General features: G+C 39.2%; 1 pseudogene; it reads right to left on the reverse strand.

Moving 5' to 3' along the window:
* Positions 1-7,172: 7,172 nt before the first annotated feature.
* LOC114890265 lies at positions 7,173-13,655 on the reverse strand (annotated as a pseudogene).
* Positions 13,656-19,193: the final 5,538 nt, after the last annotated feature.

The following is a 19,193-nucleotide window of genomic DNA, read 5'->3' on the forward strand; positions in this document are numbered from 1 at the left end:
TTTTAAGCCACTGAGCTTTGAGATTGTTGTTATGTGACAGTAACGAACTGGTACACCTCTTCAGAGGCAACTCTGAGTTCCTGGATGGCTTATTAGGTCAGGATAATATCAAGAAGATTCCTTCCTCAAAAAATCAGAGACATTTTATTAAAACCCCAATGATTAGATTTTTGTGCTTCTGAAATGCTTCCCTCTTCTCTGACCTTTCTGGGACCAACATTCACCCCTCCCCCAGGACCTCGAATCCCTCTGTATGGTATTAAATACTCTTTGGCATCAACACATAAGAATTATTTGTAGTAATGCCAGGTAGCTATTTAGAGATCTTAAGCGTATAAATTTTAAGCCAGTATACAAGTTTCTGGGCAGACTGGGCACATTATGGGTTCTGTCTGTCTCTGGCCCACATTTGTCCCTTTTCATTGTTCCAAAGTTCAGCACTCAAGGCAGGTTCATATAATTGCTCTCTCTATATGCTCACATAATTACATGCCAATACTTTTCCCCAAATTAGAAATTATATTCAGGCTAGATATTCCGCTGACACCACATTTCTCACCAAATGTCAGAGTCTCTTAAAAAATATTCTTAGCTCAAAAGGCCTAATTAAGTTTTCATTAATTCATGTCATTGGTCATTTGGACAATCATACTGATCAGTAAGCACTCAGGTATCCAGGCAGTAAATCGGAATATGAATCTAAAAGATCACAGGCAACATCCTGAAAGATATCCAAAAAGTTTTCTCACTGCTTTCATTAACCTTTTCCTTGTGTTTTCACATTTCAGGCACAAGTTCTGAAGACATAAAACTGCTCAGCAGGAAGGTTCAATGTAAGGAGAGGAAAATATGGATAGGACTATATACATAACAAATAATTGGGAGGGCATTATTAAACAGACCTACATATACATATGTACATATGTACGTACCCTCACCAAATCCTTCACAGATCCAGCAGACCTGACTATCCACCACATCCTAGATGAAGTTATGGTGGCGATGGTGTGAAGGGAGAGATGGTTACTTTGCTTTTTGTGTTCCCCAAATGGCACAGGGCATTCTTGAGGGACAGATGTACTTATTGACTTAATGGAAAAATTATAGCCTTTAAAAACAAGCAGACCTTGAATGGACTCCTAAATGAATGTAGGATCTGTGGATCTGTAACTTATTAGCAGTAAGGCCTGGAGCACAACACCAAACCCCTGAGCCTCAGTTGCCTCCTTTGTAAAATGTCAGGAATACTAATTACATTGGAGCCTGTTGTCCTTTAAAGAATAAAATGCACATGTTAAGAAGAAAATGACTCCGCGTGGACTATTGAGTGCAAATTGGAGATTTCTGCAGGGCAGGGAAGCCCAGTTCAACAAAGTATAGGTTACAAAGATGGAGGCAGTAAGCAAAGAAATAGATATGTTTGTTAAATATGAAAACAACGAGCAGTATCTTTTCCCACATTGGGAAAACAAAGTCTCTGAGAACTGCTGACTTGCTGGTGGTATCTGGTCCAATAGATTAGCTCTTGGGCAAACGCTGGCCTACCTGTTTGTAGTTACTCTTGGAAATGGTCTCCACACATACAGAACTGTCCTCATTCTAGCTTCAAGTCAGGTCTGTGCCGCTGTCAGCAGGCTCGATGGCAATGTCAAGGTTTGACATAGTCAGAAGGACTGCAGCACCTGCTGTATAGGAGATATTGGATGTTGTATGTGTGTTCATCTTACTTTGTCCTTGTCTACTGCAGTTTACAGCCACATGGACTTAGGTGACCCAGTATAGCTAAGATTGATGGAGTGAAGTTTGGGGTGACATCAAGTCTTCCAATTCAATCAGGTTAGTTACTTGCTTCCTTTGTTTCTTAGTCTATTGCAACTGTGACCCACTATGCTATGTTGGAGGGAAAAAAATTAAATAATCAGAAGACACAGGTTTAAATATCCTCCAAGGCCAGAGACCTTGAAGCCTACCTCCCTAAGCCTTTTCCCACCTCCTTTCCCATACTCCAGGTCCAGAGTCGAAGCTACAGATACAAAGCAAGGGTGTGGTGAGAATGGGGAAAAAAGCATTCACACTGCACTTCTGTGGTCAAGATTTAGTTAGAGCAAAATGGAAAATGAAAGCCTTACTTCACAATGAAGATTGAATTGAGACTGTGTTTTGTGATTTCAAGTAATTACAAAACTGTCTATTATCTCTCAGTGAACCTAAAAGCCATGAGTCCTGCCCAAGTTTCCAACCAGGGGTAAGGAACTCAGAAAGAAAACTTTTCTGCTGAGGTGTCTTGTTCTTTAGACCGAAAGTCATTGAATGGACGCTACAGCAACCAAACAATTGCTAATCTTGCCCCATTATTGCTTGTATACCTAGGCTTAACAAAGGAAAAATGGTCATCTGCACTGTGCAGTCCAAAAGTGGCAGCGGTTAGGCTGCCGAAAGAAATTAGGCAATTGATAAGAACCACATTAGTGGTCATTTCTTTCTTATTCTTTCTTCCTCTTTCTCCTCTTTCGCAAGGCTGCGCACACACCAATAACACGATGCCACAAATGATCTGATCACCACTGCAACTAAAGAGATGAGCTTTCTAGCGCACACAATTACAAATTCGAATTTGTAAACAAATCCATCTTTTGTTGTGTCCAGATAGGTAACTTGTAAACAGCCTTACAGAAGCCTCCCAATTACTGCCAGTGATAGTGGATTTAAAGGATTAGAGGTCATTGATTCTAAATTAGTGCATGGTCTGATTAGAAAACCCATTGCAATGCAATTCATCCTTCAAAGGAACTTTTCCCAAATTAAGATAACACGTGGTTAGAGTATCATTTCCTTGAACTTCCTCTGCATCTCAGGCAGCTAATAATTAACATGCAAGGACAATCATTCCAAGTGCAACATTTAATACCACTGACATGTCCCTCCCTTAGAAGCTAGCAATTTTAATTCCTTTATTACTAATTTAATGAATGCAAACTACTGTATGTGGCTGTGAAGGAACAGAGGCAAATCAGTGTTAGCCCATTGATTCATTTAAATTTAAATTGCTGAAGATGATATGCTCTTTAGCCTGTGATGTCAAGCAAAGAAAAAATATTCCCTGTACAAAATAATAGATTTGTTCCTATATGAAGAGTCCAAGGAAATATTTCAAATTCAAAATGACAGTGTGCATTTGGGATGATATATATTCTCCATGGATTTAAGGGAGGAAAAATAAAATTCATAACACACATGAACAACAGTAAAGTAACTCCAGAGGTAACTTAGTTAACCAGGAACTCATGTGCTAAATGAGAGGGTCATCTGGGCTGCAGACAACACCGTAGAGAAATATAACCAAGATAATTTTATAAACCTCATTTATGTTTCATTTTCCATGCTGTTACCTTTTTTGCGTTTCACTGATCATCATTTTAGGCAGAAGTTTTTCTTCTTCACCTTGAAGAATACATGACATTCTGTAGAAATAGCTCCATCCGTATTTTGATTTTAAAGAGTAACATACACATACAAATATGCACACATACACAATTTATTCATGTAATATGCAAATAAAGAATTTGAAGATCAGAAAAGTAATTTTTGAAGAGTCTAAATTGATAGTAGGAAAAAACACATTTTTATTTTGACTTTGTTGACTTACTTGTGGTAGTCCACATCTAAAATGTTTTTCTTAAGACTTCTCTTCCTTAAGACTAGAATCAAAATGGATAAGGGTGTGATCCTTATTTTATTTTCTAATGACTTCCAAGCACCTATACTAATGTCTAGTTCATGACAGACGTTCAATAAATACGAGCAAGAAAGAAGGAAGGGAAGACGGGGAGAAGGTAGGGAGAGAGGGAGGCTGCCCCTGGACCCATAGGAAGTAAGTAACTGAAGAAGAGAATTTAAACCCAGGCAGTCTCCCAGCTAGCTACTCTAATTCTGTCTCCACATCTCATAATGTTTAAGCAAATATGTTATTTTTAACTACTATATTTAGCAATCCTAAGGCCTGCATTTTTCTTTGTCACATTTTAACACCTCTGTAATCAAGATACAAGCTATGCCCAATGAACGCCTTATTTTGCCTGGCACCAATCATGACATAGTTGTCATTTTATAAGAAAATATGAAAATTTCAGCCTCAAAACTTGCAAAATTAAATTTCAGTACATTGGAGGAAAATCAGAAACACTCTTTTAACCCGTAGGATATAAACAATTGCAGGAGGAGGTGGGAAGGACATGAAAAAAATGGGTTAAGTTCCAAATGGAACTCAAAAGTAGACTACCTCTATATCATGGCAAAACTGACTTAAGAGCCCAACACCAGTGGACTTTGATTATATCTTGGGTCTTGATGGCACAAAGGAAAATATGTGGAAGAACAGAGACCTTGCTGACTGAATTGAAAAGCAATGTGAAAAAGTCATGAATGGTAAGAAATTTTAGGAATTCTTAGCCAGCATAGTTTGCTAATATTGTTGATTTTATGTATGATAAAAGTGATATATGATTCAAAATAAATGTCTAAATAATACCATAGGGATTCCTTCAATAGGTAGCAAATAAAAATTCTAAATGATAAAACACGGTATTTTATTTTAATTGATGGCATTTTTCTGGGTACATGAAATAATTGTGAGTCTTGCAATTGATGGCATTTTGAATCAGTTAAATATAGTATGTGCTAAATAAGTAAGCCAAGGACAAATCACAAAGAGTGATTTGCATTAGCTAGAGAGGTATAAGCAATACTTTCTTCAATGAATTTTCTATTCTACAGTCAAGAAAGCGATGATGTTGAACTTTTGAACCCTTCTTTGTAAGTGTTGGGTGTCCTTGGGCAAGTTATTTAACCTTTCATAAGCCCCAGGTTCTTCATTTGTAAAACAATGAAAATAATGCCTCTCATAAAAGATTGTGGTGAGAAATAAATGAGCACAAGAAGCCCAGTGTCTGGTCCCTAGAAAGCATTCACAAGTGACTGCCATTATTTTTATTTGTTTGTGTCTTCTCACTTCTCAGTCAGACATTCAAGGTCTTCAGAAAGCAGCTCAATGCCTATTTCCCACAGGAACTGCTTGCTGCTCCTTTGTTCCTGTGGTTTGATCCCTACTTTTAATGCTTTCCTCTCAGCCCTCCCTCCTCCTGTCAAACTTCAAAGTTCTGCTTACCATTCCAAATTCAACTCATTTGTCACTCTGTACTCCCTGTAAGCAGGTGGTTAAATGTGGATGCTTGAGTAGATTTAGTTGCAATTATCTAGTCAAACATCTCTTATAGGTTGTAATACGTAGTTCCTTTTGTATCACATCAGGACGCACGCACCTGGTAGTCTCACTTTAAAAAAAAAATTGTGGTAAATGCACCATAACATAAAATGTACCAGCACAACCATTTTTAAGTGTACAGTTCAGTAGTATTTATTCATTTACATTGTTATGCAACCATCAACACTATCCATCCCTGCAACTTTTTTCATCTTGTGAAACTAAAACTTTAAAACTATTAAAAAATAACTCCCCACTCTCCCTTCCCCCAGCCCCTGGCTACCACCATTATACTTTCTGTCTTTATGATTTTGACTATCCTAAGTACAAGAGGAATCATACAATATTTGTCTTTTTGTGACTGGATTATTTCACTCAGCATTATATTGTCAAGTTTTATCCGTCTTGTAGCAGAATTCCTTCCTTTTTAAGCATGAATAGTATTCCATTGCGTGTGTATACTGCAATTTGCTCATCCATTCATCCTTCAGTGGACACTTAAGTTGCTTCCACATTTTAACTATTGTGAATAATGCTGCTATGAACATGGGTGTACAGATATCTCTTCAAGACCCTGATTTCAATTTTGGGGGGGTTTATATCCAGAAGTGGGATTACTGCACCATATGGTAATTTTATTGTTAAATTTTTGAGGAACTGCCACACCGTTTGTCACAACAGTTGTATCATTTTACATGCCAACCAGTAGTGCACAGGGTAGTAACTTTTCCACATCATCACCAACACTTAAGTGTTAGTCTCACTTTAATGATGATTAGAGTTGGGGATGCAGGGTACTTCTTATGAAGTTCCCTATTAACCTTTAGCAAATGGTTGAATATCCATTAATGATCTTTTCCCAGTTCCATTGATAACCTAGAGGTTGCAAATAATGATTTTCTAATTCTTTCAGTATATATTAGAAAAGATTCTTCTATAAAGAACTTCACACATTAATTACTTAGTTACCCTAAAATAAAGTGTGTACAGGAAAGGAAGAACTGATGTCAGTTTTTAGAGAAATGACATTGGGTCTTATGAACTCCAAATGGTAACCAAGGAATATTTTTTTCTTAAGACTATTAATGAGCTAATGGGTTTTTATATATTGTGTGTGTTTCAATCTATGGTTGGCGTTATTATTATTATTATTTTTGATGCTCACATTATCTTATTTCAGACCATTGGGGAGAGAGTCCTTTCCGTTTGGTTTCTGTTTTCTCTCGATATGAGTACATTGGTCTAGATAAATTCCTTATTTCCTGTTTCAAGAAGATGTCTCAGGTTCATCTTCCCACTGCCTGCCCCAGGTCTGGCTATAAACAGTTGTTTCACCAAAAGTCCTAGAATATTTTAGTGGAAAATTATTTACAAACCACACAACTTCTCATTGCTACTAGGCCTTTTCTGTGGACAGAGTCAGGAAATGTAGGGGCTTTTTTAAGAGAAAAAAAATGTTTCCAATTCAAATTTAAGACTGTAGGTTTATATTTAACTTGTTTTACTTTACCTGTGTATGCTTTCTCCGTTTTCTCATGATGAAAACCCCTCCCTTAACTACCTTAATGTAAGTACCTAGTTTTATCTTAAACACACCTTTTGTAGTTTTAAAATAACGATGTATTTACTACTAAAAGTAATCACTTGAAGTTATTTTTTTAACCTGAAATAACTTTCATCTCTGTGTGGTTACATAATCAACAATTGAGTTCATTTGTTTTTTAATAAGAAATTAAAGTATTTGACGTTTTGTCATTCTGATATGTAAGAAAGGTATTTTAACTTACTGTTAATGTGACATCCCTAATTTTGAGCAACATTAAGTATCTTTTGTATTTCTTTTTATGTGAAACAGTCACAGAACACTTTTTTTTTTTTTTTTGAGAAGGCTGTTCCTTTATTGGCTGTCAGGCTACTTGAGGGGGAAGAAGCACGGGAAGTGGGTGGTCCTGATGCCGGGCCCACTGTACTTCACGGGCCTGTGGGTGGTGGAGAACTGGCTCAGGTAGGTGCCCATCATCTCAGGCTTGATTTCCACCTGGTTGAAGCTCTTGCGGTTGTAGACGCCCCTCCCATGCTACGCACCATCTCAGGCAGGACGATCATGACCCTCAGGTGCAGCTCTACCACGTCCGGCTTCTCGTGGGCGGCGCCTTGGTCTTGGTCTTGCGCAGCCGCTTTAGCCGGAAGTAGGCTTCCTCCGCAGGCTGGTTCCGCAGCCCCGCCGCCCCGCCGCCCCGCGGCCCAAGCTGCTGGTAGGACTTGGCCAAGCAGGTGGTCGAGGTTCACGCCAAGGTAGGTGAACTTGCGGAAGGTCTGCTTCTTCTGCTCATTTTATTCTTGGGTTGTTGGCTTTTTCTTCTAAATTATAGATACCCTTTATATTTTAGGGATATTGTATTAGCCAAGAGTCTCGAGAAGCAAAACCAATAGGAGAGAGAGAGAGAGACTCTGCCTTAGTTTAAGGAATTGGTTCACATGATTGTGGGGACTTGCGAGTCTGAAATCTGTAGAGCAGGCTGGATATTCCAGGCAGCGCTGTTGTTACATTGTTCAGTCCAAAATCTGCAGTCTGGAAGTCTGCTGGCTGGAAACTTAGGCAAGGTTATTATGCTGCGGTCTTGAGGCCAAATTGCCACTTTGGGAAACCTGTCTTTGCTTTTAAGGCCTTCAGCTGATTAGTCTCCACGCACAGTATGGAAACTGACCTGCTTTACTCGTCTACTGATTTCAGTGTTCATCACATCTAAAAATACCTTCACAGCAACGTCAAGACTGGCGTTTGATAAACAGTTGGACACCATAGCCTAGACAAGTTGACACGTAAAATTAATCATCACAGATACTAAGGATGTTTTCCTCAAGTGGTCAACTCTCTTTTAACATTATCTAAGCTCAGATCTTATGCATAATAAGTATTCAAATATTTGTTGAGTTAAAGTGACAGCAAGTTACAGATATTAGCCATTTTTATGGAACCTAAGATGCCCACTGAGAATTATTAAACTTAATTGGAGTCTTCTGTGCACTTCAGTTGGAATATTAATTTATGTGAAGGTTATGAATAAATAACTTTGCATTAATTTTTAAATCATAGGACTGCGGTTAAGTGAAAACTTTTTACATATTCACAGAAACATTGGGTTTCTTTAAGAAATATCTGCCACAAGATATTTCCACAAAAGGAAACAACCTCTTAACTCTCAAATCTGCAGATGTGTGGTTCTCCTACGGTGAATGAAAACATTTGAAAATCTGATAAAGAAGTCCCACAAAATAGTCCATTTATGTGAATTTTGTCTCCCTGGAGCCACACTCAAGCCCCTTTTTCTCCTAGGAAATGTTTTTTTTTTCTACTCTGTCATGCAAGTGGTCCCCACTAGCATCTTAAATTCCCTGCCTCCTGGCCACCGTGATGTTCCGATTAAGACAGAAGGATCAGGGTCCTTTCCTGAGACTTCTTAACTTGGGAAGAGAGAGAACCAATTCTTCTCTAGTATGGGTGATGTAATCGTCTGAATCCATGCCCCTCAATGTGTTTTCAAGAAGCTGGTCACCTGTGTAAAAGTGAATATGTTAAAACTAGGTTCGCCTCTTGGTGGGTGTTGAGCTGAAAGACAAAACCAAGCCAAAGGTCGGGAGAAGGAAGGATTTATCATTACCTGCAGCGAGTAAGGAGAACACCAGGGGTCTTTTCCAAAGCAGTGTCTCCCCGAACTGCAAAATTGGGGAAGTTCTAAGCTAAGGGAACATGCATACTCATGAAGGGGCTTGAGCAGAGAAGAATTCACTGTAACATTGGGGCAGCCGTTGCCAGAGTCCAGGCTTTAGTTGATTGAAGTCAGGAGAGTCAACATCATCATTCCATCCTCCAGCTGGGTGGGGGGCTTAGTTCCTGCAGAACTCAGACTTGTATCAGATTGTTATGTAGATCCCTTAAGGAGGAACTAGGACTCTTTTTTATTGCTGAACTATAGTTTCTTGACTGCTTTTACTTCTTTCGTTCCTGCATTCCCTTACTTCCCTTAAGAACATTAGTTACTGAGACCTGTTCTAGGGCAAGCATAATGGCCAGGCTTAGATCACAAAACAGTTTAGGCCAAAATGGCTTGTGTCAAGAAAGTCATGCCTGGTTGTCTTTCTCCAGGATCCCTCACCCTATCTGCTTACAGATAATGCCCATCTGCCGAAGAAAGAGAGCCACTAGGTGGAGCACCTTGGCTGTATTCCAAGCCCTGATTCCACCTGTTCCTAAGCTACCCAGGCTTCTACCTGTACTTTCTTGATAAAATAAGCTGGTATGGGTTCAGTTTCTGTCACAGCCCAGAATCCTAACATACACAGATGCCCAGAAGTTTTGCACATTGTTTTCAGGGTATTCATGGGCTTCCTGAAGAAGCCCATCTTTGAACCTTTATCCATGATCCTCAAATATGAACCTCTGTTCAAAGCTATTCTTCAGTTCTGTGAACATTGGCCTCTATATGATAATTACCCAGGAAAACACTAATTATCAAACTCTTTCACCTGGTAGCTTTCATGCACTTAATCACATTCAACTCTCATAACCACACTTCAGTCAAGTAGACATCTTCATCCTTGTTTTATACGTAAAGACACTGAGGCTGGAAAGGTTAAGTAACATTTTCTAAAGTGGTACAGCTAAACTAAACGTAGTGTTTTGTCTCAAATCTGGAGTTTTTCTCCTATACTAAAGTTGCTTTTAAGCATTATTGACTTTGATTGTTTTAAATTGTTTTAAGTTACAACTTTGAAATTTGTCTTGAAAATATATATATATATATATATAACTGAATTGGAACAGGAAAGTAAGCACTCTTGGCAATATAAAAATGTTAATAATGGAAAGATGTATAAAATATATTTTAAAAGAAAGTTTTAGATTGCTTATTTCCATATTCACCTCACCTCAATTTTTAAATAAATAAGCTGTGATGAATAACTCTGGCCTTCTAGAGCATGCTGAAATCACAAAGTCCTTAGGAGAAAAGAGCCATAGTAATAAAAGTGTCATTATAAATAATTAGAAATGTCTGTCACACATCCACCTTCAAAGGTTTGTAGAAAACAGCTGGCATGTAACCAGCCTGGATTAATCTTGCACTTCAGTTTAGTTTCTATGAGAATCTAGTTATCCCGGGGGAGAGTGAAACTCTCAGAAGAAAACCGTGTGAACAAAGCCCACGACTATGTGGGAGGCCTTGGGTTTTCTCCTAAACGCAAACACATGAATCCGCCCTTGCAAGTTTGAATTTCAGAAATGAGACGGCGGGGCATTATGCTCCCCATTATCTCGGGGTGGAACAGCCTGCTCTTCCGAAGGAGGGACGGATCCACCATAGAGATAAACAAGCCCCCGCCTGGCCTCTGCACACCTCCCCTGCCATTCCCAGCCTTTCTCTGGTCAAACAAGAGATTTTCCTTTTGATCAGGCAATATCCACAAAAGACAAATCAGAAATTTTAAGAAGGACTGAGTAAAGATAGACACCAGGAGGACTGTGGCTTAGCTGTGGCTTTATTGTAGCTGCTGTCCTAGATTTTGTCCTCTCTGCGAAGCAATCCCACAGCATCTACCTTCCCTTGGTTTACAAAAGGCTCCTTTGTGACTGGAATACATGGTCTCAGTGTTCTCAGAGTTTTGAGGTTGTTCAGCGTCTCTGTGATTTACAAGGCCTCCTGGGTGCCCTGGATCTGGTTAACTCCCAATTCCCTTACGCCAGGAATGAATATTTTCTGTGCTAACAGATAGAATACTTGCCAACTCAAAATGAGCTCTCCTTGAGTAGAGGGCACTGTGGTGTGACATCTTCCAGCTAACCTTGACTCCCCGGCTTCTCTCAGGCTTCTAAGCAGTTAGTGGAGGGAGCACCCAGGCAGGAGGCCCATCTTCTCCTTCCTTTGTCATCCCTCACTGAACCCAATCAGGTGCTTTGAGCCCAGTGGGAGCCCAGGAAATGTTCTTGTCTGTCAGGCTGCCTGTGGTCTCACAGAAGGTGGAACCATAGTGTCACTTCTTCCAAGGAAGGCACCATCCTTTCCAAGCCATCACCAAGCACTGAAGCTTTGGGATTGAAGCACTGAGGCATTGCTGCAGCTACTTGCTCACAGATTGCTTCTCTCAAGTTGTGACAGGGCTGAGTTGAAATGGGCAAGAGGTTCAGAGTAAGTTTTTAACAAGGGGGATTAAGAAGGTAGATTGAACAAATCTGTATAAAAATGGAAGACCCATTAAAAAGTTGAGTATCAACTACCTGCTAGGCATTTTCCTTTCATGCATTCACTTAAGCATCAACCATTCTTTACCAGAATGCATTCTCTCCATTTCACGATTGAGAGAAGTGAGGCTTAACTAATATAGGTCCCATACAGGGAGATAATAAGGATTGTATCATACTGTAAAGCCCTTGCCTCCAAGTTTACTCTGCCTCTTTGCAGAAGGGCTAGTACAGGAGTCACATTAGTATTCACTTCGAATCTCATGGCCAACTTCTAGGTGCCAAATAGAGCGGGGAAGGATTCTGGAAGGAGATTAAAAAGTCATACAACAGCTTAACTCTAGAGAATGGCTAGAAATTTCCTGGGAGAAAAGTTGCAAAACAAACTTAGGAATAAAATTGGCTTTCAAGATAAACATATAAACTGGGGCATCGTAGGTGGGCACTTATAATGAATGGGCTTTCAGTGCTTTGTAAGCATGCAAAGTTGCTGGAAATGGGGTAGTTAAGGATGTGATCACTCTTGTATCCATCCGGGACCAAATTCTGAATAGTTTGGCCACATTGGTTCACACACTGTATTTGGGATTTTCGCTCCTCCAGAGAAATGATCAGCTGACTATGGGCAATAAAGCATCACTGTCTGCTAACAGCATGTTTCCGGGGGCGCTTGTGTGGCAGTCAACAGCAGCCACTGCTCAGAAAGAGATAACAGGTTTCCATCAATCACTCAGTGTCGGAAAGAATATCGGGTGTACAACCCACGTATTCCCGTGCTGCATCCTCATGTCTGGAGTGGAGACTCTCACAGGAAATGTTTAGGAGGAAATCTCAGAAGACGTTGACATTTATCAATCACCACCTGCTTCCTAGTTATTATACATTAATTCCTTACAACAATCCTGAGGTAAATGTTACTGCTCCATTTACAGGGGAAGAAGTGGAGATTCAGCGAAGTTGAGTAAATAAGCCAAACTCTCGGTTGTTAGTAAGTGGTTTCAAAGCCAGGCTGATGTGATTCCAAGATCAGCTCTTTACATTATATCACAACTGACTCATTATGCATAATTGTTAATACCTAGATTATGTGTTGCCTCAGAGCCAGACAGTAGCAGCAGCAGTAGTAACAGCAGTAGCAATTTTTATGAGATTTCCATGTGCAAGGCATTTTATAAAGTTTGGCTCATTTAATAATCAAAACATCCAAATGAGTTAAATATTTTTTATTATGATTTGATAAATGAACTTTGTCATTCCTCCCCTTTGAGTCTGAAGGGTGTGTGTGTGTGTGTGTGTGTGTGTGTGTGTGTGTGTGTGTGTGTTGGAAGGGGGAGGGATAGAGATGACTGCTTAGGCTAGTGTTCACAGCACTGGAATGGATCTGATGAACTCTAGGCTCCATGACTGAAAACTAAACAACGGGAGGCTATCTTTTTAATCAAAATTTGGGGTGTCGGTGAATCTATGGAGCTTTTCCAACTAGGCATGTCTTGCTTGTCATGTAGGATATTGATGGTCAGTTGGGTTTATGCATATCATGGTCTTGCTCTTTTTTCCCCTACATTCTGGGCTACATGCATTAACCTAAGATTCTTTCTGACTACTACAGATTATTTCTTCTGGTGTTATCTAAGTCCTACATATACACTTTAGAATACATACATTTCTGAGCACCATTTTCTAAATAAACAGCACTCACTAAGCACACCCATGCAAGCATTTGTATTGATAAGTGTATATTACAAAACCTAGGGAATTATGTGAAGCCATTATCTAGTTTTGGAGAAGATAGAGTTTCCCATCAATGGAGATTCTCCCTCCTTGGTTCCTATCCCAGCCCTACCTGTCCCTCATAGTGGCAGCGGTAGAGCCCACGTATAGTTCGGGTCATGGTCTTCTTTCCCTTCCAGGTGTGTAACACTGAGTAAGTATTGCTCACTTGTTTTTCTCAGCTAATGTAGCATTAGATTAGCTCTCACTTATGTCAGTTGTTACCAGTTTAAAACTGCTCCATAGGTTGTGAACTAAACCTACCCATATCTGCCACTTGTGCCCTAATTCTAGCAGCTGCCTTCTGCTCAGAGATGGGAACTTTCCTGAAGGGAAAGAGCCAGTACCCCTCTGAGACTCGTCCACAAAATCAATTTTTACTTCCATTCTCAACTTGCCCTCGAAACACAGATGCTGTGCTTAAAAGACTAATTGATCATTTTATTTCAGTTGCACAGAAATGATGTTGAAAAAATGAACAGACCTTGGGCCATTAGAGCTCAATAGTTGGCAAAAGGCAATCTGCTTATCAATTAAAATCAGCAACTCAAATTCCTGTTGTTTCCGATTGTCAAAGTAATAAAGAAAAATGTACCCCCAAATGGTACAGTATTGAATACCAAATTCATTCTTGTGAAACTCTGTCTATGTTTATAATGTTAGCATTGTCAATTACAGTAGGAATCTACTGGCTGTAATAGCTAATAATTTATATGTATTTTCCTTCACCACAGCCCATAAGTTAAATGTGATATTCTTTATATGCAATAGATCCAATTTCCCTTTCCACCACATACTTTACATGAAATCATTTGCTATTATTATCATTTGTGTGATTTAATAACTTTCTCTCCATACCATTCTTTATATTTTACAAATAAAATGGCATTTGGGTCATTAGCAGTGAAAGAGGACCAGGAAATCCAAACTAAGAAAAAAGCCAAGAAAACAGGACCTTCATGACTAAATTATCACATCTCTTCTACATTTAATTACAGTTTCCAGTCAACATACACTCCATTCCAGTTATGTGCCTTGCACTGTGTTTAGCATTATAGTTGAATCAAAGAAACTTAAGACAAGGAACTGGCCTTCAAGGAAAACAGATAAAAAACAGCATAATATAAGGCCAACCAGGATCAGTAATAAGGTACTTGCAGGGTGTTGCTGGAATGCAAAGGAAGAAGGGATTCTTTTTGACTAAAGGATACTGACAAGATTCATGGAGAAAGTAAGAGAGTCTGGTTAAGAAATGAACAGAACTTTAATACACAGAGAAGAGGAGTTCAGAGCCCCCCCCAGCTAAGAGAAGAACATCAGAAAATGCACCTGGGTATAGAAATGCAGTTGTATCAGGGACTGGGTTGGGGGTTGGTAGGTCATTGGACCAGGAGGCTGGGTAGATGAATTAGGAAGTGAATCTGGAGGGTAAGGTTTGGCAGATGGTCTTTGATGCTGTGGTAGATTGCAAAAGCAGTCACAAATTCTTCTCATCCCGTTATGCATTCTTCCCTTTTTAAAAAAGACACTATTTGTTAGAGAATTTTGAATTTACAGAAAAACTGCAGAAAGAACAGATTCCCCATATACTCCCTTTCTCCCACCCGCCTCTCTCTCCCTCTCTATCTTGCATGCACACACACTCCTATTATTAACATCTTGCATTAGTGTGGTATGTTACAATTGATGAACCAATATCAACACATTGTTATTACCTGAAGTCCATAGTTCACATTAGGGTTCATTCTGTTGTACATTCTGTGGGTTTTGATAAATCCATAATACTATGTGTTCACCATTTCAGTATCATACAGAATGGTTTCACTGCCCTAAAAATCCCCTGTGTTCCACTCATTCATCCCTCCTTCCTCACAGACCCCTGTTATCTATCCATTGATCTTTTACTGTCTCTGTAGTTTTACCTTCTCAAGAACGTCATATATTGAAATCACACATTGGATAGCCTTTTCAGACTGGCTACTTAGCTATATGCATGTAAGTTTCTTCCATGTATTTTCATGGTCTGATAGCTCTTTTTTTTTTTTTTTTTTTAATCACAGGGTCACTGGATCAAATATGGGGTCTGAGAGAGTAGCTTAATCCTAAATCCCACACTGCCTGGCATGTCCTTCCTCTGGGTATGCACATCGGCACTCTGCTTCAATTAAGTAGCCACTCAAATATCACCTATCATGGACTTTCTTTGACTATAAATTCTAAAATGTCCCCCACTCCCCACAGACACACCCCTTATCCCATACCCTGTTCTATTTTTCTTTGCACTTAGCACTTCTTGTATATATATTTTTGTATAATTTGTTGTCTCTGTCACATTGTCCCCAGAAGAGTGCAATACCCATTAAAACAAAGGCATGGTTCTCTGGTGTGTCCTCAGGGCCCAGTACAGTACTTGGCTTTAGGTACTCAAGAAATATTTTTGAATTATTGAGTAAATGAAAGAATAATAACTTAATGAATAAATGTGTTGAGTCCAAGCATGGCAGGGCATGGAGCACTGTCCTTCCTCAGGAGAGGCTCAGGTCCTGGGACTCTTGCAAGCCTACATGTAGGCAGCATCTCTGCAGCATCTATGACAAACTAAGGCAAACAGAATCTGGCTGTTAGGACAGGTGACAAGTAATGGTAATCAAAATTCTCACTGATTTTATTGATTCTATTTATAGTAAGTCACATCATGTGAAAAGGTGTTGGTGGAAGAGTACACCTCACAATGATAAAACACAGTACTATCAATTTCATGGTAAGTCTCTTGGTTAATTATTTACTGGAGGTTGGAGATGGAGAGATAATTCAGATTGAAATCAGGTACCGAACTGGCTGAGATTGCCATTGTCCTATACAATATCCATTCTTCCCCTTCTCCTTGGTGACAGATCCCTGAGTTTTACCTTGAGCTCATTGCCTCTCAGAACTAAAGACTATATTCCCCAGATTTCCCAGCCACCCTTAGAGTGAGATGTGGTCATATGCTAAGTCCCGGCCAATGACACGTAGATGGAAGTTTTGTGTGGGACTTCAGAGAACATTGCTTAAAAAGAGCTGACTCGTTTGGGAAACACTCATTTTTAGCACTGTCTGCAATTCTCTGCATAACCCTCAACAGGGAGGTGATGGCTGGAAACCCTGGAAACCAACTGTCCTCTTGGAACATAAACTGATACTGAGGGTGGCAGCCATGTGCTAGGCGGTGAGGAAGAAAGACTGAAGCCTGGTCCCTGATGATTCCATAGGGTCACCACAGCGGCTCTAGTCTGCCCACCTCCACGTAGAGGCAAAAGGAAAAGAACTTCGGTCTCGTTCTGTTGTTGTTGGTATATGCAGCCAGACCTGATCCTAACTAATACATCTGGCTTCAAGAGTTATAATAGATTATCAATGGAAAAAAACCTGGATTTATATTGAGAAAATATGAGTTTCTGTTGCAGATTTCCCTGACGACTAAGTTGTCACTTACAACTGGGAAAGTAATTTAATCTTTCTGAGAACGTGTTCCTCCGCTTTCAAATTTGGGAAGATAATGGATACTTGTAAAATTGTTGTGAGAATTAAGTGTAAAATTGTATATGAAAGTGGATTCTATAGAGTATTAACAGTAATTATAATCAATAAGGGGTCTTTGCAGGAAGAAAAGTGGTCCTTGCTTCTACTGGCCTATTTAAACATTCCTAAGCAGGAATCAGGGTCTTATTGTACAATATAAGTAACAGTTTGGAACCACCTACTATGTGCAAATCAGTATTTGATATTCTGATGAAAAAGAATAAATTATAATACCAGCCACAAATCACCTCAAATCTAAATAGGAGAAAATTTTAAGAATCAGTTATAACCCAGTCGTGAATTACTGCTGCCCCCTCACATATAGACTAAAATGATGCAAGTGACAAAAATTAATTTTGGTTTCTATCCACCACAAATCTATGGCTAGCTTTTATCATTTCTTGGGATAATTGAAGAGACTGAGAATCTGCTGATTATTTTCTGACAGTTCTCATGCAGGAAAGCTTTCAAACCACATTTTAGAGTGAATTTGGCAAAATTCCACATTTCATCCTCCAGCTCCTCTATAGCATGGACAAAATATTTTGTTGAGAATACTTAGAAAAAGGAAAGTGGAGATTAAAAAGAGAAAAAGGAGGCAGTACAGATGGCAGAGTAGAATGAGCTGTTTTTGCAAGAAATAAAATAAGTGGGCAGGGCACAAATAGTGTCAAAACCTTAGAACTATACCTCTGCATTTGTGGGGTAGAAAAATGAGAGGTGGGTTGAGATGTTATTAACACAGTGTGGTAATCATTAGTGACGACTGCAATTATTTCTGGCTTCCCACCTTCTGGGTGTATAGAATAACGTGCTTTTTGGCTCCTTTGTTGGGTGGGCCATGAGTTATAAGAAATAGATCCCATCTTAGCCTATGCATTCAATTATTGCTGCGAGACCATCCCCTCCCACCCGCCACCTGCCCGCCAGAGCTCTCTTTCCCTCTGTCACTGTGACCAGCAATGTTTGAGATGGTGTTTGCTTCATCAGACTAGGTTCTGGAGTGTGGTGGAAAGGCACAATAGGTAAATAGAAAGAGCAAGACATATATTTAGATTTTTTTTCTGTCACCAAGATTTTGGATTTCTTTGTTACTACAACTTAATCTAGCCTATACAATATTAGAGAGTTTGCCATAATATGCCATGGAGAGGCCCTAGGTAGAGGTAGAGCTAGGAAATATAGAATTAATGAAGGAGATAGGAAAAATATATAACTGGTTGTCGGGGGGGGGGGATTCACTCCACCAGTTATCTGAAGCTAAGTGAGTTAAAAATATGAAAGAAAAAATGACAGAAAAATAATCAGCTATTTACTGACTTCTCAGAGGAATGGAGTATGGGGAGATTGTATTCTTTGCTGAGCAAATGGTGAGGCTGGGAATGCTGTTCAATTGCTCTGTACCTAGGGGAAGAAGTAAGGGAAGGATTATAGCAAGACCTGAGGATAGGAGTGGTGGGGAAAAACCAAAGCGAAGAGAGCTGCGAAAATTGGGTTCTGGAATGGTGAGAGGGAAATGACATGACTTTAAATGCATGAGGACTTTGGAGATAGAACTCAGATGTCTAAGGGAATTATATTGAGTATTTTTGTGTGGCATGCAAATACAACGCTCTCCTCCTTTTTTCTACAAAATCTTTATTGAATCCCCCAAAGCAAATTTGTTTTCACAAAGCCTTAGAAACTACTATAGGTTTTACTGAAATGTTAATTCCCACTTCAAGGTAGGTGTAGGATAAGACTGTTAAGTCCCCATGGGGCCCAGACACAATTGGTAAACAAATATTTTATCCCTATTTCAAGCATTTACATTACTCTGTGCTTCTAGAATCACACTGAGACTTTTTTGAGACTGCAAGAAAATGAGACTTCTATAAATGTAAAAGTTGTCAAAGATATAGGACAAGAATTTATAGCTACCATTTTTATAACTTTCAAATACATTTTGGGGGAAAACTTAGGTTGTCTTCCATTTTAATTAATTGCTATTTTTAAAAAAAGTGCAGCAGTGATTTTGTTCTCAGTAAAAACTTGCATAACCACTGATGGTTTTTAAACCAGTGGCAGCTTAACGGTAGGAAGGAGACCAAGGCGAGGGAACTGTCAGCTTCCAGCATGTCTCCCATCCAATCAGTGTCTTTGCTTTTATATATTTTAAATATTAGAATTCCAAATAAGAATTCCTAGTTTTTAAAAAAAATGTTTAAAAGCTCGGTTGTTTAGTGAAGGTTTAAATACTTAGTGTGTGTATTCTCTTTACTAGATAAAACATAGTCAATAACATCCAACCTAACCCCAGATTTCAAATACTTGTCTGCCTGGTCTCTTCTGAAAAATCTCCCTGATAGGTTCTTTCCATATATC

The sequence above is a fragment of the Monodon monoceros genome, unplaced genomic scaffold, assembly GCF_005190385.1.
Source record: "Monodon monoceros isolate NGI ecotype Baffin Bay Population unplaced genomic scaffold, NGI_Narwhal_1 Super_Scaffold_11, whole genome shotgun sequence".
Lineage (NCBI taxonomy): Eukaryota > Metazoa > Chordata > Mammalia > Artiodactyla > Monodontidae > Monodon > Monodon monoceros.